Here is a 26,753-nt window from a genome sequence, read left to right as displayed (position 1 = left end):
GGATGTAAGAGATTCAGGAACATTGGAGTGCTTGGTGACAATGATATGCAAGGGACTTTTTAGGGAACTGAGTGGTACTGAGGTGATGCATATACAGTCATTCATGTCAAGTCCCATACAACCGTACATCACAAACAGAACATTACTCTCTGAAACTTTTTAAAAATCAACCAGAATGTTGGTATTTTTTACTAGATATGTAAGACTGAAGACAAAAATTTGTGCATAAGGAGTGTACTCTACTTGATAAATTCTGATGCTACTTTACAGTATTGAACAAATAAGTAAGTAGTATACATACTTATATTTCTAGCTTCCTTACTGAGTAGGCCTAGAAAAAGTAAGACCCTAGTAACAATGAAAACTCCTAGAACACAGCTCTTATTATTCCAAAGCCACTCCTGGATTAAACTAAAGAGAGATCCTTGGAGAAATGCTGATTGTAAACCTGGGAAGGGACAAAATACAAGATGTACCTGGAGCATGTTGTAGTGTAAGATAGTAAGGTGATGCTTTAAAAAAAAAGGCAAGCGAAGAATCCAGTTCAAAAGGACACAGCAGCCAATGTGAAAGAGCTCCCAGTGGCCAAAGTTGTAAGAATTTGAGCAACAAAATAAATAATGATGGTATTAAATTATAACCTAAATGTGTAAAATAAATATGCAAGACTCCATACTGATATAAGGAAATGATTGAATAAATTAATGAGGGAGAAAGGACAACTTTTCCTTACAGGAGAGTTTTAAATATTAACTTTGGAAGGACCAAGAGAAGCAGAAAATCACTATTGGAAAACCATCATGCTGCTGCCAAGTTCCACTAAGAAATACTAAAATTGGTGGGGAAAACTTTAAGTAGAAAAACAATAGCTGGGTAGCATAAAAATATCTCCCACAAATAAAGTAATACATTATTTGTTCTGATGTTCTAATATAATCCCATAAATTCTCTGATATTTCCCTCTTCAGAATGTGGGCCTTAATCCACCTGCCTTGAGTGTGGCTGGAAATAGGGGCTCACTTCCAAGAAATAGGGTTTTGAAAAGGAGAAAATATACTAACTTTACAATGGAGAAACCAGGAAGACACCATGTCAAACAAGGGTTTACGTTTAACATAACTAAAATAAGTTATGTTGATGTCACGCACCTGGAAGTACTAAAAGGAAAAGATGCTTCACCTTTGTGGCATGCCTTCCCAGTTTTTTATAGCCCCTGCCTAATCATGAAAAAACATGAGGCAAATTCAAATTGAAAAATTCTTGAAATTATTTACCAATACTTTTCAAAAATATCTTCATGAAAACGTGAAAACTTTTTGGTTCTCTTTCCAGACCTGGCTGACAAGGAGGTTCCATCATGGGAGTCAGCATCCACCACAAGGAGGAGCCCAAGTGCCAGGACATCTACCTGAGACTGTGGGTCAATTTGCACAGGTTTCTTTCCCCATTAGCCTACACCACCTTTAGCCAACTTGTGTTGAAGTGGTTGTTCATGTGTTGCACCAACCCGCTTCCTCAGCCCCAATCCTGGATGATCCAGAAGATGAAGCTGCCTGACTGGGAAAACAAAATAGCTGTTGCTGTAGGTACTATAACTTATGATGTGCATGCACAGGAGGTGCCCAAACTGAAGGTGTGTACGCTGCGCAGGAATAGCCATGCCTGGAGTTACATCCTCAATTTGGGGCAAGAGCCTCACCTTCAACCATGTGGACCTAGACTCTCTCAAGAACTGTGGTACTATCTTGGTCTCTGGTCCAGACAGGCGCTGAGAAGTATACAGGAATTTCAGTAAGGCCCCAAGAATCCCATATAGCCACAACAAACTCCACTTGCAATCCAAGGGCTAGAAGTTCCAGTGCCACCGAGGCTCCAGAGCCAGCCAGTACAAAAACTAACCACAGATCCTGCCTTATTATTAAAACGATTTTGGATATTGGGGAAGTTTTTAAAAATTTATATTGATAGAGCAAGAATGTGCACGCCAATAGGGGAAATAGGAGGGGGAAAGGGAAAAACCGACTTCATGCTGAGTAAGGATCCTGAGGCTAGCTCCATCCCAGGACCCTAATATCATAACCTGAATTCAGATGAATTGTCCTTTGACTGAAGTCAGATGCTTAATGGACTGAGCCACCCAGGTGACCAAAAGGAAAAATTTTTGAAAAAAGAAATAGTGTTTTGCTGAGGTTGCTAGAATATCATTACATACTTCCCATAGACGGCAAGTTCTCGTAACAAAGCCAACTTCTTTGGTATCTGTAATTTAAAATGTGAGGGCCAACACAGCTGAAGCATGCATAAGGAGCACAGTACAAAGTCCAGTGAATCAATTCACAGTCTGAATGTGTGAAAATAGGGAGAGTAGGCCAATATTTTTTCCTTACACAGGTATTTCTTTTGTAATAATTAAAAATTAAATTAAGTAGCTAAATTTTCTATTCTTCACCAATGCATTAAATTTGTATTTAGAGTAACAGAATATGAAAGAAATTGCTATTGATTTTTTTTTATAGTACAGTTTCCTGCTTTCAGATTATTCCTACTGGAGTTTATTTAAAAAGTCATAAAATTGAACCTCAAGTAGCAAATTTGAACATAATATTTCAAATAGGCATAAGAAATTAGTCCCATAATTCTGAAAATTCATGATAATGGAATAAAATGTTAACATATAAGCCAGTAATTCTATATACAAAATAAATCTACAAAATTAACCCTGTTACTGGCCTTGATTGAAACCTAAAAACCTTTTTATAAAATAAACAATGATTTTGAGAATTGTGGTGTTTATAAAGAAAATTTTGTAAACAAATTTTAAAAGCTACATGGTTGGTCATCATTAAAAATAAAGTTAGTAATGTATGTTGGAAAAAATAAAACAGTTCTGAAATAAAAGCACTAATAAAATCATTTAAATTAACAATTCATTAAATATGCTGTTTTTAAAAACTATTTCGGAAAGTAAATACTGGATGATTGAGTAGAAATACTTTCCTTATTTCTCCCATTAAATATAGCTGAAACACCTGGACATTCTATATAAAACACATATAAACAGATACTGAAAAGTATAGAAAATACGGGACTTGAAAATGACATGACGGAGAGTTCCCTGGTTTTTTTTTTTTCTGTTCTTTCATACTTCTCAGACTGAGTTCTGAGAAGCCATCAATGTGAAAACACTAACAGGCACAGATAAAAATGTCCTTTACTCTCTCTAGTCAAAGGACAAGGAATGGGGCAACCTCAAAAGGCATAAAACTTAGATAATAACCAAACTGGTCTGGACAAACACCAGAGAAAAGCTGCAGCTCCAGCCATACCAACAAAGGCCAAGTGGGGAGCTTAGATTCCACCCTTGATGAACTGCACTGAGATACCCTGTTTGTGCTGTGGTGGAAAATTATACAAAGCTTAGCTTAAATTTTAAAGATCTCAAATCAACAACCTAACTTAATACCTTATGAGACTATATGAATAAGAAAAAGCTAAACAGAAAGCCAACTGAATGAAGGAAATAATAAAGATGAGATCAGAGCTAAATGAAGCAAAAACAGAAAAACAAAACAAAACAAAACAAAAAACAACAAAAAAAGCAAACCAAGAGTTAATTCTTTGAAAGCACTACCAAAATTGAGGAACCTTTATCTAGAATGACCAAGGGAAAAAGAGAGAAGAGAAAAACAAGTTTAAAAAGAGTTTGAAGGGGATCCCTGGATGGCGCAGAGGTTTGGCGCCTGCCTTTGGCCTAGGGCGCGATCCTGGAGACCCGGGATCGAGTCCCACGTTGGGCTCCCAGTGCATGGAGCCTGCTTCTCCCTCTGCCTGTGTCTCTGCCCCTCTCTGTGTGTGTGACTATCATAAATAAATAAAAATTAAAAGAAAATTGAAGCCTTATTTCTTAAAAAAAAAAGAGTTGGAAGAAGCAAAATTACAAATAGTTTTGCAAAGATAAAGGACTATGTACAATTGTAGGCCAATGAAATGGATAACTTATGTAAAATGAACAGTTTTGAAATGCACAAACTACCAAGATTGAATCACAATGAAACAAAAAATCTTAATAAATCTATAACCAGTATGGAGATTGAATAAGTATCAAAAATCTCTCAACAACAACAACAACAAAAAACCCAAGGCCAAATGGCTTCATTCTACTGAGTTTGAATTCTACCAAACACTTAATGGAACTAAACAGAGAGCCCCAAAATAGCCCCATGCAACATAGTCAAATAACTTTTTAAAAGCAATTTAATAGAGGAAGGCTAACCTTTTCAACAAATGGTGCTGGTGTAATTGAATATCCATAAGTTTTTTTTTTTTTAAAGGAGATGATATAAACTTCACAAATTAAAAGGAGAAAATTAAAGTTGTTTATAGATTTATACATAAATGTAAAACTATAGCACTTTAGAAGATAACAGGAAAAATCCGTGGTACCAAGCATGTATGGCCTGGTGAAAAGTTCTTAGGCTTGACAACAAAAACATAAAGTACATAAAGCAAAAACATTTAATAAACAAAAATTCATGCAATTCAAATATTTGATCTACAGAAGACTCTTAAAAAGATGAAAAGACAAATTAGACCCTGAGAAGGTACTGTGAAATTACAAATTTTACAAGGGACTCATTTTTAGAATAAATAAAGAACTCTCAAAATCAACCATAAAATAACAAACAACCTAAATGGAGTACTGTTAGATGATATACGTAGGTCACTCTGCAGTGTGTATCTTATATTTATAGCACATCTCAGTGGAGATTAGCCGTACTGCAAGTGTTCAAAAACATGTGTGGCTAATCGCTTCCATATTGTACAAAGCATATTTAGATCTTCCATAAACATAGCCCCCTTCCCTTGGCAAACATTTTATTCATGCTTTAGAAGAGCCATGTTTCTCCAGAATAATTGATAACTTCCGCATCACGTTCCTCAGCCCCATGCCCATCACTAATGGATCACAACACTCTTTATGCTATGCCAGGATATGGTCTTGGAACCTCTCCCAGCTGCCCTCCAGGCAGCAGAACAACTGATCGGCATGTTACTTGGAGAGGAGGCCGTCCTGAGGAGCAATGGAAAGTAGGGTGCAGATGGTGACTATGAGCATTTTTCAGGTCTTTTAACTTCAATTGTTTCAGACAGCTGTCTTTTTGTATTCTTTTCTCCTCTCTCATACTTTTTCATATATGAAGTGATGTTGGAAAGGTCAAGAGCTTTTGGGGGACGGGGGAAGCAGAGCACATGATTACATGTAGTAAATGACAGGCAGATAAAAAGCCCAAACCAACTGTGTTTAAGCATGATAAAATGACTCTCAAAGCCCATGGAGCTGAAATAACCCTCATTAGAAGTGTTATAATTCTCAGGGGACCAAACATCAACTAAATATTTAGGGTAGAAAACAGGAGTCAGTGAAATTGTATAATACCAATCCATAAGTAAACTTGAAACTTGGTACATAAAAGTACATAAACACATACAAGTAAACATTTGCAACCAAAATTCAAGGTTGTATATGTAAATAATTCATATTTTCCACGGTTCATTTTATGTTCAATATAAATGGCTCTTCCTCCTCCCTTCTCCTTGCCATGTACAATTGGAGAACCCCAAAGAATTATGAAGTCAGCATCCTAACTTATTTTCTTATCTCTTGTCTTGCCTCCCCAACCCCCTTCCCACTCCTGCTTACCTCATCTTCTCCCCCAGAGAGATGTGAGATAATTCCATGTTGTTATCTTACCTAAAGTTCTTGAAGAAGTCTCCGTTGTCTAACATTTCTCCATTAAGTAGCTAATCATTGTAGAAAAAAACCTTAATAGGAAGATTCCAAGTTTCCTTTTCAGTTTTTCTTCTAAATTCTAAAAACATAACTCTACATTCTGCTTCACAGAAATTACCACTAGCTTTTATGAAAAATGCAAACACGTAAAAAGCTCTCAATAATATCTATCTGCTTGTACCTGACATAACTGTATTTCCCCTTAACTTTTCTAGTCTTGAGTAAACTCATTTGTCTGTGATCAAGTACCATTCTTCGCAAGGCATTTCAAGAAAAAGTGTCTAAAGCCCCTCCTTTTCTAACATATGCTAGAGCAAAGAGCCAGCTCTTCCTGTGTGTTCCTCAATTTTTTATAGTTAATGTGTAGGAGCAGTTTTAATGTTTAATAAAGTGAGTATTTGAGTACCCTGCACTAAACATTATTAAAGGGTAGGCCATTTCTATTCATATTTTACTTCCATTACCTGGCACACTGTTCAATAAATATTTGCTAAATGAGTAAATGAGTATTGAATATGCCTCACTGTGGACATGACATAAATTTTTCTCTAAAACAATATGTAAAAATGACCTATGACAATAAATGCAAGGCCAAGAAATGGTGATTTAGTACTAGGACATATTTTATATCTTGTACAACTGATGTCTTTGCTTCCTTTCATCAATATTGCAATTCATTTAGATGCAATCATATGCTCTGTAAATCTTAGTTTTCTGAAGTTCATGTATCAAATCATGGTCTCCAGCTTTAAATATTTTTGGTTTTTATCCCTTTGCAACCATAATTCAAATTGCCTTTTAAAAACATTCAACACTTTGAGGATAAAAATGTGTATTATTAGAAGATTAATGATTACAAATAGTAGCTATGATCGATGTCTGATCTTTCATAAATGAAGAGTTATCCTTACCAAACTTATGATCTAATCATTCATTTTATATTATAATATAATGTGCATTATATATTATAAAATATATGTTTTATATACGTGTAGATACACATATATTTGTATATGTGGACATATACCTATATTTGTACATGTATATGTAAATGTATATATCTATATATATTTTATATTTGTATATATTCATAAATATATAAATTTTAATAATATATATAATGAATTAATTATAGTTAATTTCAGAACCTAGATTTTTTTTATTTGTTTCTGGGGAAATTGTGATTATAATTCTATCATTTTTAGAGCAGAAAAATGCTTTTGTGTACATGGCTAGTGCTGATATCTAATTATCAAGTAAGCAGCGCTTACTAATGAGAAGAACAAATCCATAGCCCTTCAGTGATTGTGGAAGTAAATATGGAAATCTAAAACTACAAGATAACAGAGTTAGGATGCAAGAGTGCACTGCAAATAGTTCAAGATACAAAACCACATAGTAAATTCAAAGAATATCAGATGCTTCAAGGGAAATATCAGTACGAAAAGAAGACCTGTGTTTGTTGAATCAATTGACAAATATTTTGGATACATTTTCTCTTTCGAATGTATTTAGAATAATCACAGAATTAGATTATTTCCCATCTGACTGGAGTGGTTTCCCTTCCTTCCTCAGTCTAGTAACATACTGCTTTCCCTTTGCCATACACTGAGTTTCTCCATTTCTTTCACTTTCATATGATTCTGTTCCTATTTCTGTTATAGCACTTAACACCTTTTGCTGCAAATTATCTGTTTCTATTTCTCTCCCTCCACCATTATAATAAAATCTCTTCAAGTTTAGGGAGTGGATTTCAATTAAAAAAAATCTAAGCAAATCCTAGCACTGTGCCGTTACATTGCTAGCACTTGGTTCTTAATAACTCTTTGTGTTTTTTGTTCGAAGCAATGATTGGTGTAACTGCAAAGTGCACAGATATGGTCAACTATTAGCTCCTATAGGAAGTGAAAACGCCACAGGTTAGCTGCAAGAGAACTCCCTGAATTTCAGAAAGTTCTAGTCACAAGGTGAATACTATATCCACAAGTCTTAGATTTCTAACACCTGAATTATTAGAACCCAGCAAATTGCAAAGTTTCTTTACTCTAAAACAGTTGTAAAGGATTCCTTTACAATGACAAAGAATCACTTCTGAAATTAAGTGTGAGAACATGCTAGAAGAAACATGGTTGCCTTTTTCAGAGAAATTTCTCAATATGAATACATTATAAGAGGATATTAATGGAAAGCAGAGACTTAGATACTAAAAATTCAAAAGAATATGAAAGCTCAAAGGGAGGTTTAAGACCACAAGGCAGAAATTTCAAAGTAATAGGACAGAAACCATTTCACGGGCTATAAAACCCAAAAGGAAGATATAAAGTGGTAGGGAGTAGCACTGAGGGTCTATTCTTTGAAAATATCTCTTTGCTTAAAGAGATAATCTATACCTAAGTCTCCTCTCCTGCCCATCAGGAAGGAGAATAAGGGATTCTGTTTTTTTTTTTTTTTTCTTTCCTTTTTTCTTTTCATTTGAAGTCTAGAAAGAAAATAAGACCACTAGGGACTTATCCCTACAGTTTGGGGATGTAGTGGACTACTGTCTGACTCACAACAAATCCGAGAGATCAGGACTAGGCACTTTCTCTAACACCTGAGTATGAGAGAGATGGGTTAGCTGGGATTTTCTTGCACTCTAAATGTTGACTGGGCCAAGCACGCATAGGTGTAAGTGGTGTGGGCAAGGAACAGAGGCCATGGACACCCTTGTTAAAGTTTGTATGGGGACTTTCTGAAATGGTAGCATTAAAGAATAGAATGATTGGAAGGGCAGGGGCAAGGGATCTAGAAAGAAACCTCAGGAAAAAAGAAAACCATTCTTGTACCTATAGGGAAAGAATTAAGCTTTGAGCTTCTGCAGGCTGGAAGTGTAGGAACCCATTTTATGATGGGCCATGTCAAGAAAGAATATTCTGACCTTTTATTTAAAGTGGGATTGGGAAAAAAATAAAGTGGGATTGGGGAAGGAAGTGTGTGACAATAAGAAAATAGGTAATAATGCTTGTTTCTAGAATTATGGCCCCATTTACAGTAAGCTTCTATGTGGAGAAAGGGAGTGCGCTGGGACAATGAATGTAACTTAAAGCTACTATGGAGCTCTTATTACTTGAAAGCAAGCATAAAAGTAAGTTATGCCACTTCCTGGAACAGGTTAGATGAAGACAAAAGTAAAACTAATTTCTATTTACATTTCTCAGGTTGTGCTTTTTGGACACAGCAGGTACAGTTTGCTTTAATAACCAGCTAAGTGATTGTTTAAATAGTATTTAATAATTTAATATGAAATGTTTTATGTTACAGGGAAAGTTGTAATTATATCGTTCATGTGCTTTTGTAATAGAAATTAAATCCAGACGAACATAGGCATTTTAAAAGGCAGGAGTTTGTGCGTGGGTTTCTAACCTCCTTTTGTCAACGCTCAGCTCAAGCCTTAGTACGAGGATGTCAGCCAGGTTTGCTTAAGATTGCCCCCTGGAGAAAGAAACTGCTACATTCCATTTCTCTGGACTCATAGACAAGAGAAAGAAAAAACTTCTGTTTCCTTAAATAATTTCAATTCAATATAGTTTATGTTCAGTGAAATTCAGAGATCCCAGATGTACAATTCAAGCAGAAACTGTTCTGACAAATTAAGTAAAGAAGAAAGTAATCTGATCTTTTTTGTGTACCCTAGGCTGCTTTTACTCCACATTGTTCAGTTTTTAAATGTGTTGCTTTTCTTATTAATTACTCCCAGAAAGTTCATTGTATTTGTATCGGCAACTGCTCAAATTTCTTAATTAAAAAATAAACAACGTCATAATACAGCTGACCTTTGAATAACGCAAGGGTTAGAGGTACTAATCTTCATCTAGTAGGAAATTCCACATATGACTTTTGACTTCCCCAAAACTTCTAATAGCCTACTGTTAACCAGAAACCTTACCAATAACTTAGTCAATTAATGCATAATTTGTGTGTTATATTATTGTACACTTTGTTCTTGCAATAAAGGGACCTAGGAAAAAGAAAATGTTATTAAGGAAACCATAAGGAAGAGAAAATACATTTACAATAATGTACTGCTAAAAAATAAAATTTCCCATAACTGTTGAATCACTGTATTGTACATAACACTCTAAAACTATACTAGAATCAAAATATTAAAAAATAAGAGGCAAAAAAAAAATCCGCCTATAACTGGACTGCATAGTTCCAACCTCTGTTGTTCAAGGGTCAACTTTACATCATGACAGTATTTACTTGTCAACATGAGTTTAAGTATTGAATAGGGCCAGCCTATCAGTTTCTGTTTCTCTTTCTGTTTAGGATGTTAGTGGTATATGTCATATTGAAGCATAACTCTACTATTATAGGAAATATTTTTTAATTATTTTATTTATTTATTCATGAAAGACAGAGGGAGGGGGAGAGAGAGAGAGAGAAAGAGAGAGAGAGAGAGAGGAGACAGCAGGAGAAGGAGGCTCCATGCAGGGAGTCATGTGGGACTCAGTCCTGGGACTCCAGGATCCCACCCTGGGCTGAAGGAAGGTGCTAAACCGCTGAGCCACCCAAGCATCTACAGGAATTTTTTTTTTTAAAGATTTATTGATTTATTTATGAGAGAGAGAGAGAGAGAGAGAGAGGCAGAGACACAGGCAGAGGGAGAAGCAGGCTCCATGCACTGGGAGCCCAACGTGGGACTCGATCCCGGGTCTCCAGGATTGCACCCTGGGCCAAAGGCAGGCACCACACCACTGAGCCACCCAGGGACCCCCCCCCCCTTTTTTAAAAGATTTATTTATTTATTTATGATAGACAGAGAGAGAGAGAGAGGCAGAGTAGGAAATATTTTTTGATTAGAGTTAAGGATATAAACAAAGTTTCCTTCCATTAGGCTAAGATATCAAGGTTACAACAAATTCTTTTTGGTAGAAATGGTAAATATAGGCCTGATTGGTTTGATTTGCTTTCAATATTTATTTAATATTTAATACTTTATTGAATAAAATGAATAAATTATATGTAATAATTTATAAGTTTAATATGTACAGCATGTTATTTTGATATATTTATATATTGTGATATGATTGCCATGAGAGCAATATTAATTATATTATATAATTATAGTTCAATATTGTTGCCTATATTCATTACACTGTCATTAAATTTCTGTGTCTTATTACTACTCATTACAGTTACACCCTTAAACACCATCAATCTTTCTCCATCCCCTCATCCTCTTTCAACTAGCATTTTACTCTCTGTTTTTTTACAGGTTTTTTTTTTTTTTTTTAGATTCCACATATAAGTGATATCATAGATACTTGTATTTTGTAGAGGAAGAGAAACAATTAACAAAAAGCAAAGAATACCTACAAAATGGGAGAAAACTTTTACAAACCGTATATCATTTAAGGGGTTAATATCCAAAATTTATAAAGAACTCATATAATTTAATGGCAACAACAACAAAAACTTGATTAAAAAATGATCAGAAGAACAAAATAGACATTTTTCCAAAAAAGATATACAATAGCCAACGGGCACATGAAAAAAAGCTCATCACTAATCATCAGGGAAATGCAAATCAAAACCACAATGAGGTATTACCTTACACCTGTTGGGATGGCTATTGTCAAGAAGACAAGAGATAACAGATGCTGGTGAGAATATGGTAAAAAGGGAACACTTAAACATTGTTGGTGGGAATGTAAATTGTCCCAACCCCTACAGAAAATAATATGAAGTCTCCACAAAAACAAAATAAAGATCAATCCATCATATAATCCAACAATTCCACTTTTGGGGATATCTTCTAAAGACAAGAAAACAGTATTTCAATGAAATATATACAAATGAAATACTGTTTTCTTGTCTTTAGAAGATATCCCCAAAAGTGGAATTGTTGGATTATATGATGGATTGATCTTTATTGATCATTTTTGATGTTCTATATCTATCAATGGAATATTATTCATCCATGTGAAAGGCAGATATCTTGCTATTTGCAACAGTATGGATGAACCTTGAGCACATTATAGAGTTCTCTGGTGGACCCTGAGCTGAATGAGGTAAGTCAGACAGAAAAAGATAAGTACTGACTTATTTTAGATTTTATTTATTCATTTATGAGAGACACAGAGAGAGGCAGAGACATAGGCAGAGGAAGAAGCAGGATCCCTGCAGGGAACCTGATGCAGGGCTCGATTCCAGGACCCCCAAGATATACAACATGAGCCAAAGGCAGACACTCAACAACTGAGTCACCCAGGTGGCATATATATACATACCTTAGTAATTTAAATGTATAATATTGATCTTTCTCATTTTAATTTCTCTACCTGTCCTCCAGGGATAAATTTAGACATCATGAAGGAAGCAAATGTCTTGGTGAGTATGACCTAACTATAGTTTGGGGTGAATGGTAATAAGTGTATGAAGTAACAATCTCTATAAAAGAGAATAGAGCTGAAGTGATGGAATAGAATCCAGCAATAGAGAAGACTATAAGTCACTAAGCATTCCCACTGTATAACAAGCTAATTGTTGTTTATGAGGTTCCATCTGCTGAACTTTTGGGTGTGAAGAAAGCAATTTAGAACACCAAGTATGTATTAACATTAACACATTCATATTTCTAATTTCATTTCCTAATGTTTCTTCACAGTTTTTTTTGCTTCGAACGTCAGCTATATTACACAGTTGACCCTTGAACAACATGGGTTTGAATTGTGTGGGTATACTGATACATAGATTTGTTGTATTTTCTCTTCTTTATGATTTTAATTTTCTTTTCTGTAGCTTACTTTATTGTAATATATATATATATAGTACATATTAGTATTATACTATATATAGTATAAATATATATATATAGTACATATAACATACAAAATATGTCTTAATGGACTGGCATCCACCTGATGCACAAACTATTCTCTGGAGGATAAGACAAAAATGAGTAAAATACATAAGCTGACATTTCTCAGCAACAGAAATGATATCATCATATAAACATGATTAAAATGCTCAACCTTTACTGTGAAATTATGAACAGAGTAAGATATTATTTTACAACCAATATATTGGCAAAAAGTAAAGGAAGCATGGTACAAGTATACATATAAAAACCAATTTAGCACACTTTGCAAAGCATGTACAAAAATGGCCTTAACAGTATTCTTCATAAAGACCAAGAATGGAAAACAATCAAATATCAATTGCGAATCCAATGTATGTGTAATTAATGGTACTGTTACAAAATGGCATGCTATAGAGAAGTAAACATTATAGAGAAGCAAATACAGTACAAGTACAAAATAATTGCACAGATAAATCTTTTTTATTATTATTTGAGAGAGAGCAGAAGCACAAGTAGGAGGAGGAGCAGAGGGGGGAGGGAGAGGGAGAGAATCTTAGGCAGACTCTGCGTTGAGCATGGAGGGGGCTCAGATTATGACCTGACCCAAACCAAGAGTTGGACACTCAATGACTGAGCCACAATGGCTTCCCCACAGCTCACTGGCACAGATAGATCTTAAACATCATATCTAAACAAAAATGAAAACTACACTCAATGTGATAGCATTTTCTAATGCTTAATAACAAGCTAAACAAAGCAATATATGCTTTAGAATATATACATACATGATTGAACCATTTTTTAGCAAGACAAAAGAATGATAAACACAAAATCAAGATAAAGTCACCTGAGAAGATAAGATTGAGACCAGCAATCCAGAAGGCCAAGGGAGGGGGGTACCATTGTAGTTCTTCAACTGGTAGTGAGTCAATACATGCTCATTTAGATAGATAGATGATAGATAATAGATGATAGGCATCGATTATAGAGATGTGTCTCTCCCTCTCTCTATAGATAGATGATAGATAGATAGATAGATAGATAGATAGATAGATAGATAGATAATAGATAGACAGATATACACATATATATGAGAATATATATAAGATATATATGATATATATAATATTATATATGTGTGTGTATAAATTACACACTGTAATGTAATATATCACGTATAAAATTCATTTCTATGTACAAGTTTAATAAAATAATTTTACTAAGAAGGCTGTCAAAAAGATTGCCTTTTTAAAAAGAAGAGAAAGAGAAGGAGTACTATCTGAAGGCACTGCAACGATAGCAGGTAACTGGAGCTTTCAGATAAACTACTATTCCAGCTGGAAGGAAGAAGCATATCAATAGGATGCACCAGGTTTAACTTTCACTCATGGCCTTCATTTTATTTTCCTTTTCTCACAGAGGGAGAGAAACAGACCCTGGCAGGCGTGCCTCCTCCAGTCTGTCAGTTTTCCCTGCAGTTTATGGGGGCCTAAAGGAATGTCCCAGAAGAGAACGTTAGCTACCATGTATGGGAAGATGATACCTAGTGGGAAAAGCTGGAAACTTTTAGATGTTTGTAGCAGAGGTGAAATAAGCCCAGAGACAGCCATGGTTCCAAACCTCTAAGAAACAAAGTGGCTTGAGGCCGTATATTGCCAAAGCCATTCCTGGAGAAGTAGCTCTTTGAGCACCAGAATGACAGGCAAACAGTCACAATTCTGGAGGAATAAAAATGCAGTGAAATTATAACCAAGCTGAAGGTAACACTGTAGGTTTAATTTAAAAACAGAATTGGTATAAGGGTGTATTTGCCAACTTGATGTCTCTCTCTCTCTTTCTCTCTTTTTATCTTTGGCATTCTTGATACAAATAGGAAATTTCCTCTGAAATTTTAAAGAAATTTGAGTTATATAACTATCCCAAAGAAACATGCTGACTATAAAAGCTCATTTAAGATTGACAATACAGGGATGCCTGGGTGGCTCAGTTGATTAAGCATCTGCCTTTGGTTCAGGTCATGATCCCAAGGTCCTGGGATCAAGTCCTGTATCTGGCTCCCTGCTCAGTGGGGAGTCTACTTCTCCCTCTGCCACTCTCCCTCCTTGTGGTTTCTTTCTCAAATAAATAAATATTTTTTTAAAAAAATAAAGAAAAATATAATTTTTTTAAAAAAGATTGGCTATATATTCTGTGAATGGTTATGGAATTTCTAGCTCTCTGGCATAATTAGTACAATGTATAACAAACTAGAATTATCAGTACAATGTACAAAAAAAAAGTCATTTTCTGGCAGAAGTCATAAACTATGTCCTTAGAAACTCTCAGATTCTTAGAGGTAGTCTCAGAGATTAACTGAGGGATTAACCTGCTTAAGTATGACCATTCCACCCTTATCGTTTATAATTCACTTGGATCGACTGTTTTGCTTCAAACTAGTCCCCCAAGGAGGAGTCAGGCAGCGCAGCAACCAAGGTAATGACAAACCTGAACTCTTCAAAGAATGTAACGTAGCATTCACTCATTCAATGTAAGCATTCACATTTTTATGGACTGTATAGGATATGTCAGGCAAACTAGTGGGGACCAGAGAAAATGATAAATGTGATATGTTGCATATTAAATGTCATATTATCACTGTGTCTCCGGGAAGATCATACACTATTCTGAATTTATTTTTCATTATGGTTTTTAAAGTTGGATGTTGATTAAACACCACTGCCCACTACATAGAAATATGATAAAGATAAAAACATCATACTTGAAACTTGCATCAGTTTTAGGAAATGTCACAATAATGAATTTGTTTCTAAGATGTGGAGTAATTTGAGAAGATACAATGGAAAAGATAGGTCTAATGGAAACTTCAATAAAGTTGTCATTTCTCAATCACATAGAAACAAATATATGAAGAGAATTCATATTTAAATTAAATTAAATTAAATTATATTTGAGGATTCAGCAAGAAGTTGGAGACAATGGTATAGATGTAATGCATGTATAGATGCAGAGAATTAATGACTTACATTGGTGACAGTGTTTACCTAGTTAGAAAAAAAAAAAAACCTGAATACTGACAGTGATTGCCTTATGACTCCATGCTATGAAGCTGCATGTTAATAGCCAAGAAATTCCACATATTATTCCCAGCAAGCAGAGCAGAATATACCATTTCAACCTTGAAGCCAAAAAGGGCATGTCTTGTTAGGGAAGAGCATTAGTTATTTCATCTTCCACATAGTGTGAGCTGTATATATTTCAAGGTTTCACATTTTTCTGATTGGATGGAAAAAACATCCAATTGTATTGCCATCTGTTTGCTTTTGCATATACTTGTTGATTTGTTGGGGGAAAATAACTACTTATTTCCAATATTTCTGGAAAATAAATAGAGTGAACCATTAGTTAAATTCAGTAAGACCTACATTATAACATTTTAATGATCCTCCTACATTTTATATTTTAGTGATCCTCCACTTTAGAAAATGTCAATGACAGTAAGTAAATAATGTGAGTAGATCTCGATCTTTATTTATACCATTTGACATGTGTGCAATGAAAATATATACAGATGGCCCAGCTGACATTCTAGGTCTAACATACTGCCCTTCTTGCCTTGATATGGTGCTTAGCATTCCAGGCTGATGGTACCTTTGGGTTCTGAGAGATGAATGGGCGACATGGATACGCAAATAGAAAAACTTTAGAGAGAGGAAATTGAACAAAATCAAGAGAAGAAAGAAGAAAAGCATAACTATTTAAAATAAAGTCAGACAAGTGCTAGAGAAAAAGATATGAGTATTAGAAAACAAAGTGACCCCTGGAAAGCTTTCTGAGCAATATATGGAATGTCGGTCCAGAGCCAGGCTTTGGCACGACTTACTGAGGCAGCTACTGTTAGAGGTTATCCAACAAGTACCAGCAGGTCATTTTAGAACAGCTGACCTTCCATGTCATCATTTGGGTCCACATTTAAGTGACACTTTAAATTAATGGTCTCCATGTCTCCACTTAGGTCCTCTGAGAATTAGGAACCCAGAAGATACTCCCTGTGCAAGAGATTTATAGGGAATCCCAGGGATAGATAAAATGAATGGAAATAGGAGTACACAGGGAACCTGGAGACTCCAGTCAGGTGTAACTCCTGTAAAAGATAAAGGAGAAGAAGGAAGGTATGATAGAGAGATCTTCCCACTGCAATGCCCTTCTTTAAAAAAAAAAAAAATTATTTATTCATGAAAGACACAGAGAGAGGCAGAGACACAGGCAGGGGGAGAAGCAGGCTCCCTGCAGGGAACCCAGTGTGGGACTCTATCCCAGGACCCCAGGATCATGCCCTGAGCCCAAGGCAGAGTCTCAACCACTGAGCCACCCAGGTGCCCCTGAAATGCCCTTCGGAGACAGTTCCCCAGGCCAATAAAACGTAACCCTCAACGACTGCTGTTGAGCCCCCATGCAGGGCAGAGTGGCCTGACTCTGCCATCCTGCCTTCTTGGTCCGTGCCTCGGAGGGTGGCCTCTGTAGGATCCTGAGCCAGCTTGCTCCCTACAGTTCATTTACAGATGCACATGTGCCCTTACAGAGTGCCTCGGACAGCCCTGGCTCACCCACAGAAAATGAAGACCTCAATGCAAGTGTAAACAGGATGCACAAGCCTCATGAGAAGTGATACAGAAAGGAAACTATTGAGTAAGGAGTTAAGCCTAGATGTGATCTGTTGGTGTTGGTCAGGTGACAGGTCACAAAAACACAATGTAGACTAGTTTGAGGAAGAAGAAGTTTGGTTTGACCATGCTCATGTGGGTTGAGTGGGTGGAGGCATGAGAAAATAAATGTGTTTTTCTCCATTTTGGCTACATTTTCAAGTGGGGTCTCTCCATCTATCTCTTGTCTCCCAGATCCCAAAAGCTCAGCCAAAGGCTATGCACCACAGGTGGAGTCACAAGCTCATTCCTCAACAATGAGAATTAGACCAGAGTGCTCGGATCACACCACCTTAAGTTGGAGGGAAATATGCAATTTGCACAAAATTCGAGGACTGGGATGGTGACTAGAGGGAAGGGTGTTTTCTCTAAAGAGAAGTTTTCATGGCAAGAAAAAGAAAAGAGTATTAGATATGGAGGGTGGAATGAGGGATTTTTTTTGATTTTATGAACAATATTTGTTAACAGAAATCAAAATTACTGTCCAAAGTGATAACATATCAAAGAAATATATATCAAAATATTCTGCCATTATTAATAGTTTTTAACATCTTTATTGCATTTACAATATGTGGAACATTATAGGGATTTACAGTAGAGGCCGAACATCCCAGCCCTTAAAAACTGAGTAGGAAAGATTGAATGAACCATACGTAAATGTCTTTGAACACAAGCATTAGAGACACTCATATGATTACAATTTTATAGGCTTATACAAGTAACTGCTACTATATTATATCACATAATATAACAGGCAGGAAGGATAAAACACAGTAGGAGAGTCACTAAGGTGTGAAATAACTACAGCGAGGCGGTACTAAACAAAAAGACAACATGGAAAATGTGATTTGTAAAGGCGAAAGTGTCCTGCGAAGACAGAGCTATCCCCTATCACAGCCATGAGGTAGAATTCTTCCCACCCCGTTTTCGGGTTTCTTCCACCACAGTGGAAGACCCTGAGTACAGGTGTTGTGTGTGTAGAAATCACCAGATACCTGCGGGTGCCAAAATAAAAGGAATGTTGGATAAATAGTATACAGGCTTGAGAATTTTTTTTCTGAAGATAGTCCCGGGAGGCATAAGGTGGGACGTTGGCTGACTTTTCCCTGAAGTGACCAGTCCTGAGAACACTGCTCAGTGAACAAGATAGACTCAATAACCATCTATTGCATAGGCAGCCTTAGGAGTTAATAACTGCAAACATTGCCGGAAGGTGAATCTGTAATCAAATCAAGGGATCTACCCATATCTTACCATATAGAACTATACTCAGGAGAAAACACCATCAGATCTCCCACCTCCAAAGAAAAGTAAATAGAAAAAAAAAAAAAAAAGCACTAAAGACCAAGTCCAGATTATAATATTGTCAAATAGAAACAACAAGTCAAAATCCAAATAGAAGACAGGAACAATGCATATGGTTGTGTTCTTTGATGATGTGACACACACAAAGAACTAGGAACTTGGTTTTCAGTTTATTTTAACATTGTTATGCCCTTTTGATACTACAGTGATGAGGCAATTGAGCGACTAAACAAAATAGATTCTCGTACATAGACTAGATGACTTAGAATTGTTAATTTAACTTTAAGTAGGGAAATTTTGTTCTTAATTTTATAACAATGTAACATGAAAAAAAAATTACTTGTGAGAAAACCGTATTTCCCCAAGCTTCAAAAGAACAAATATATGAAAGAAGGTGGAGGGAATCTCAGCTTTACCACTGTGGGTAGCTGCATTAGTCAGGTTACAGGAGACTACACCGCAGAATAAATAAAACTCAGAATTGCAACGGCTTAGTATAGCAAATACTTATTTCTCATTGACATCACAACCTTAAGTAGGCCAGAGACGATTGTCCCTTACTGGCAACTATTTCTTTTCCTCACATGCCTCATCTCAAAGTGTTTTTGTTCCAGCTGTGAAGACCTAAAACAGAGTATATGTGAATTTATATCCACTTCAAATGGGCTTATTCTGAAAGTAACACACATCCCTTCTGCTCATATCCTATTGGCCCAAGGCCTGAACCTAAATGTAAAACAATCTGGGAAATGTAAGAAAACACTAGGGAATCCTGGATCATTTTCCCTGCTGCAGTACCAATCCAGAAAAATTGAGCTTAATTTTTCCATTTGACTGGAAATATAATTAGCAATAAGATGTTTCCATAATGGAATTATTTATTTTCTTGTGCTAGTTTCTTAAGAATGTTTTTTTCTCTGGACACCTGGGTGGCCCAGCGGCTGACCCTCTGCCTTTGGCTCAGGTCATGATCCCGGGGTCCTGGGTTTAAGTCCCGCATCAGGCTCCCTGCATGGAGCCTGCTTCTCCCTCTGCCTGTGTCTCTGTCTCTCTCTCTGTGTGTCTCATGAATAAATAAGTAAAATCTTTAAAAAAAAAAAAGTTTTTTCTCTGTTGTTTTTTTCACAAAATGACCTTTGAAATAATATTTTTAGTCATGTGTGTAATTATATATCAAATATATATGCTATACACAAACATATTCCTAAAATGCACATGCAATATATTGAAATGTAAAGATAAAAAGTAGAATAAAAAAATCCACAATTCTAGTTTGACTCATTTATTTAATTTATTTGAAAACCTGAAGGCTTTTGTGGAAATACAATTCTATTTTTAAAGTTACAAGTCCACAGCTTATTGAAGGATTGGTCCTAGGGCAATTGAATTACTATGAATAAGGCCAAGTTTGGGGGCTTGTTTATTGTTTTTATTTAATCTTAATTTTAATATTACACACAAAATTTAACATAGTCAATATGTGTTTTCCAAAATTATCATACTTGACATTTTACATTTAGATGCCTCAATAAAATATACTGCTGACAATTACATGAACTATTTTATTCTATGATGATATATTTGAAAATAATACTTATAGGGACACCTGGGTGGCTTAGCGGTTGAGCATCTGCCTTCGGCTCAGGTCCCACATCGGGCTCCCTGCATGGAGCCTGCTTCTCCCTCTGCCTGTGTCTCTGCCTCTCTCTCTCTGTCTCTCATGAATAAATAAATAAAATAAAATAAAATAAAATAAAATAAAATAAAATAAAATAAAATAAAAGTGGGATGCCTGGGTGGCTCAGCCATTGAGCCTCTGCCTTTGGCTCAGAGTGTGATCCTGGGATCTGGGATCGAGTCCTGCATCAGACTCCCTGCAAGGAGCCTGCTTCTCCCTCTACCTGTGCCTCTGACTCTCTCTCTGTATCTCATGAATAAATAAATAAATCTTTAAAAAATTAAAAAAATAATAAAAATAAAAATAAAGTAATATTTATAGTTCTTATATTAATGCTTATCATTTAATCACAACCATTAATGCAATTGAAATTTGTTTTATTCAAAATATCTTCCAACTGAACAAATTTTTATCCATCCACTATTTGCAATTTAAACACGTTTATAATGTTAACCAAAATACACAAAGTGGTAAATTAAATTTCTTAAGCCAGAATATTTTACATACTAAAATACATTTTAAATATGTGGATATTTTAATGTTTGCAGTATCCATATCAGTCACATATTCTGAATTTTTAAAAGGTCTAGTTTCTTATTGCAAAATTTGTCCCTATCAAATATAAAATTATTTTAGCATGATCTTTTCTGATTTAATAACTTTTACTGCTTGAAATGCTTTAGCTCCATAAATGTAAGAACACGTACTTTTAATTCATAAACTTCGGTTGAGTGCTCCATATGACATTATTGTGTTGCAAAGCAAATGTTCATTACCTCTGTTGAGAATCAATTTCTTCCAGTAGATAAAATTCAGGAAGAACTAAAACAATTATTTGACGATCACCTTTTTCCCCTGTGATTCCACTTGAGGGAAAGAATGGGCTACATATTTGGCAATGTCAGAACCTACTTAGACGTTCTGTATTTGTTCATGTAATCACACAGTTGCAAGAGACCACACACCACATTGACTTGATATTAGATCTTTATTTTCATGTTATTATCATGAATGCTGTTTTTATTAAAAGATAGAACAATTCTGTAATTCCAGCAGAGCACAAATATCCTGTTTGCTTATTAGAATTTGACTCTTCTTTACCCACGAGGGATTCTATCCTCTGAAACTCTGTACATATGTACCATGCCAAGAGGCAGGACTCGATCCAGGACTGCATCGACGCAGTACTCGATCCCAGATCCCAGGATCACACTCTGAGCCAAAGGCAGAGGCTCAATGGCTGAGCCACCAAGGCATCCCACTTATTTTATTTTATTCTATTTTATTTTATTTTATTTTATTTTATTTTATTTTATTTTATTATTTATTTTATTTTATTTTATTTTATTTTATTTTATTTTATTTTACTTTATTTATTCATGAGAGACAGAGAGAGAGAGGCAGAGACACAGGCAGAGGGAGAAGCAGGCTCCATGCAGGGAGCCCGATGTGGGACCTGAGCCGAAGGCAGATGCTCAACCCCTAAGCCACCCAATATATGATAAAATATACCATCATAGAGTAAAATGATGAGACATTAAAATCCAAAAACCATCAGGGTAGACCATACATGCCCTGGTGGGGACTGTCTATGCCATGCCCAATTTCTGTCAAGCACCTATATATTAGAATATAAGATGCCAAACACCTGGGCATTTGGAAACATCAGCGACCATGAACCTTTTAAGTGTGGCAAGAGAGAAAAAAGATGCGATAGGGAAAATCACGAAGAATCGTATAAAAATAATTGAGAGAAAGACCAAGACAGAGGCAGAGAACACGTCAGACCATTCTATAAAGCGGTTTCACCGGCTGTCACTTTAGAGGGTTCGCATCAGCATCTTCTGGAAAGCCGGTGAGCATGCAGAGAGCCAGGCCGTGGCAGGAAGGCGTGACCTAGGTCGTGGTCTCCAAGGTCCTGACCTTGCAGCCCGGAGCCAGCGCTTGGTGCAGCGCGGGGGTGGCCGAGAGGAGCTTCAGGGATGGAGGCAGCCAAGGGGGGCCCCTGCGGACCCCGGGCCTCCTTGGGTTAGAGCATCAAGAGCCGTTTCAGGGAGTCACGCGTCGATATAAATCTAGTCCATTCATCGTGATTCAATTTTTTTTTTAATTTTTTTTTAATTTTTATTTATTTATGAGAGTCCCAGACCGAGACTGTCAGCAGGGGTTCGCCCACCCGTATGCATAGGACGTTTATATCACATAGTTCGGGATCCCTCAGCTCGAAAAAATCACAATGTTCTACCTAATCAATATCTGATATTGACTTGATCGCGTTTGAGAGCCTCTTGCTTGTCTTTGAAGTGTAGAGTATTAATTTTGGTTCTAAATTCATAGCTCATTGTAATGCTTTAATAGAAATTACTGGGGTAAAAGTCTGGTTGACTGGGCCAACTGGCCTATTATGAAGATGGATGTACTAGAAAATCAGGGCATTTCGGGGCCCCTGGGCGGCCCCGGGGAGGGGGGGAGCCTGCGGGGGGCTCTCAGCTCTGCAGAAAGTTTGCCTCTCCCTCCCCTCTGCCCTTCCCCCACGCATGCCCGCTCTCTCTCTCACTCACTCACTCTCTCAAATAAATAAATGAAATCTTCAAAAAAAAAAATAGTGCATTTCTTTATATATCACTGTTTTTTTTGCTTTTTTTAAATGATATTGCGAAATTGTTTCTTTGCTCTGGTTGTAGGAAGTTGGTTTCTTAGGGTGCGGTCTGGGATTGTCTGTGGTCATCACTAAATTCTTGAATAACATCACTGAGTCAGTGAACTCATACAGTATTTCCCCTCTTAGACATAAGGCTGAGCTTAGCGTTCTTAGAGTAATATAAATCCACAAATAAGGCAGATATATCTATCTTTTTAAGTATATAAGCTCTTCTAGAGCTTATATCTTCATTTTCTGCGATATAATTGCAATGCTAAAACTTTACAAACAAAAGTAGATACTATTAATAATATATATATATATATATATATATATATATTTTTTTTTTTTTTTTTTTTTTTTTTTTTGTGGGGCACCTGGGTGTGCTCAGCAGGTTAAGCATCTGCCTTTGGCTCAGGCCATGATCCCAAGTCTGGTGCCAGGCTCCCTGCTCAGTAGGGGAGCCTGCTTTTCTCTTTCCCTTTGCTTGCTGCTCACCTGCTTGTGCTCTCTCTCTTTCTGTGTGAAATAGATAAGATCTTTTAAAAATCATAATTATGATATTTCCTTGTTGGCTAGTTGGTATAGTCTGAGTTCTATTTTAAGCCATCCATATACATTATTTCCTTTCTCTCCACAGTCCTGTGAGGTGGGCTTAGAGATAAAGAAAGTGGTGTTGTTCCTACATTACAAACATAGGAGGTAGAAGAGCAGGGGTAAAATCAGGCTTTTGGACAAAATAGCCTCTGCTCCAATCACTGTGGCACATGCTCCAATTCCAAATGTTCATTGAATGAAACAGGCACATCAAGGACATTGTCAGTAAGTGGTAAAAGGGAAATATCAGACTACTCTTGCCTATAAAAAATGACTGGTAAATCTACAGTAAGCTTTAGTTTAAAAATTATTAATTAATAAGAATTAAGCTCTATTTATCTAGTGTGCTTAAATGACACGAGTTAATTCACTACATTTGTATTTATATTAATATAAAATTAAAAACATCACACATTTTATATATTAGATCTTTATATCTATTTTTAAAATCTGTAAAACTGTAGCTGCTCACAATAGTAAATAAGATACTAACACTATAAATTACTCATGAGTTGTTAAAATTTCAGAATTTGAATACTACAGTATACCATGTTTTAAATAATCATGTGATCATTACTCTATTCATTACATGGATTTCAAGTACCACAGAGCTGGAAGGTAGACAAAATCATCTTCACAGTCTGATGAGGAAGACTGAACACCTAAAAAAAATGTCCATATGTACCTATAGAAAAACATGCATGATTGTAATGAATAGTGTAAAAGAGAAATCTCTTACCTGGTTTTATAATAAGGATGTCTGAGGAAACAAACTTAAGATAAAATCTTAAGGAAAATCAGGATTATTCAATAAAAAAAGGGAGGTGGAAAAGGAAGTATCATGGATAAGGTTATATTGACGGAAATATTTCAAAATTAAGAAATTGCAGGAAATACCTGTGGCTATATTATTATAAGAAAAATTGTGGATTAGTGGTGGGAGGGACATATTTTAAAATAAAGCCGTTTCTGGTCACATCAAGAAGTCTGGCAGTGAGAAGCCATTGGATAATCTGCAAGATGAGGAATGGCACAAATTCAATGTACTTTTTATAGTGGTCATCCGAATGCTCTTACATGCCTTTGAGGGAAGCTCGACATCAGACTGCTGGTGAGGCGGGGAATTATAGCAACGGGAAAAAGCAGTAAAATCTGAGAAGTTTAGAACTGATAAGGCTCAGTAACTGGACCTCTGGTTAGGAATAAAATATTGTCAAGTCTTAGTTTTAATATGAAACAAAGTTTGTGCCACCATTTTGTTGTCACTAAAATAAAAAGGCAGATAATTATGTTTGGGAAAGTTCATAAATTCTGTGGGAGTCTCTGAAGAAGAAAGACAGTAGGGCTGAGTGAGTGGTCCAAAAAATAACGGCTGAAAACTTCTCAAACTAAGTGAATGATACAGACCAACAGATCTAAAAAGCTTAGTGAAACTTGTACAGAATATTCCTAAAGAAATCCACGCACAGACACACGACATTAAACTTCTGAAAAAGCAAGACAAGAAAAAACCTTGAAAACAGGCAAAGATGAATGATATATTACTTATTGGGAAATACCAATCTGAATAAAAGAGAATCTTCATCTGAGGCCACGGAGGCCAGAAAGAAGTACACACTCTTTTTACAATAGCAAAGGAGAAAAATTATTAAACATAAGTGCTTTACCTGGTGAAATTATTCATCAGGAACGAAGGGAATACAAGAAGAAAAAAATGAGGGAATCTGTTACTAATAAAATGACTATGAAAGATTGGGTAAAGCAAGAACTTCCAATACAAAGGAAATGACTAAAAATACGAAAAATTAGCAAGGATTACAGTGAAAGAAGGAACAGGTTTTGTTTGTTCGTGTTTACCTTTTGACTCCATTTATCTATTTTCTCCCACCTTCTACCTTCACCCCTACCTCTGGCAACCACCAATCTGTTCTCTGTACCTATGATAGTTGCTTTTATTCTTTTTCACTCCATATAAATGAAATCAAACAGTATTTGTCTTTCTCTGCCAGACTTATTTCACTTACCATAATATGTTATTGCAAAGGACAAAATTTCATTCTTTTTCCTGGCCAAAGAATATCCCATTATATTCTTGGAATATACATATATATACATAATTTTGATATCTGATTTTTCTTGCTATTGATATCAATAGAAGTTTTTTTTTTTTCTCTTAAGTTCTAATTTTCTTGGTTCCTCACAAAGGGTGATTTTTTTTTTTTTTCGTTGAACTCTATCACTTAGTCTATTCTGTTTGGAGACTCTGGTCCAATTTGGATCTTTTTATTTTAGCAGGTGCTCATTATGTTTAGGTTCACTCTGTATAGTCCAAGCCTTCTTCTGTGGGATGTGGTTTGGAAAACAACTTAATTTTCAGAGAATTTCTGATTTTGTTTGGTCTGCTTGTATCATCTGGTGCTGTTTAGTCTTCCACTGGTCCCTCTGGCACTACCTGCAGAACAGGAGTTTCCCAAGGGAAGACAGATGAATTGCTGCAATGGGGAATGAGAGCCTTGGACATACAAAAACGACGAGTCTCTTCTCCATGGGTATTTGTAGTTCTTCTGTTATGAGTATCTGGGAGTATTTCCCAGGCCGAGCTGCCTTCTGTGATGGGATTCTTCTTGCCAGTATTGCTTGGCCTTCCAGTATCTCTTGCTTGAAGGTGGGAAATCTCAGGTTGGTGGTAGAAGAGAGCCATTACCCTTGCCGTTTATTGTAATCAAGGCTCCTAACGGATCTTCCTACTAGTGGTTGCGGCTCACCTGGGGTTGTCAAAAAAAGTCCCATTCTACTGAGAAGGTGAGCCTGCTGTGGCTAGCGTGTATGTCAAAAATTCTATGGTCTAGATTGTCTTCTTTTGTGAGCGAAGGGATGAAAGGGAACCTGCTGCATAACTATTCCTCTTCTAGGCTCCCAAATGCATTCATCTTCCTCTACCAACTTGTAAACTTCCCCTTTGATTTCACCCCACGTTATTTCCCGGGTTTATAGCTTTGTTTCACAGGAAGAGCAGAGAGAGTCAGGCCTATGTCATTTTATCTAGAAAGGAAGACTCCAATGTGGCTGCAATTTGCAGTCCAGTATTTAATTTTCTTGCAGACCTCTCATAACTCATCCAAATCCTCTTATATCCTGGTTTTACTTCCTTTTAGCCCCTACCTGTGTCTCTTTTCATAGCTCTTTCTGCTACCTTC

The 26,753-nt window shown here is 36.1% G+C and overlaps 1 pseudogene; it reads left to right on the top strand.

The window, feature by feature from the left end:
- Positions 1-1,357: 1,357 nt before the first annotated feature.
- On the top strand, positions 1,358-1,898 carry LOC112932179 (large ribosomal subunit protein eL18-like; annotated as a pseudogene).
- The last annotated feature ends 24,855 nt before the right edge of the window (positions 1,899-26,753 follow it).

This window comes from Vulpes vulpes, chromosome 13, assembly GCF_048418805.1.
Source record: "Vulpes vulpes isolate BD-2025 chromosome 13, VulVul3, whole genome shotgun sequence".
NCBI classification, from domain to species: Eukaryota; Metazoa; Chordata; class Mammalia; order Carnivora; family Canidae; genus Vulpes; species Vulpes vulpes.
This window is presented reverse-complemented; position numbering and strand designations above follow the sequence as displayed.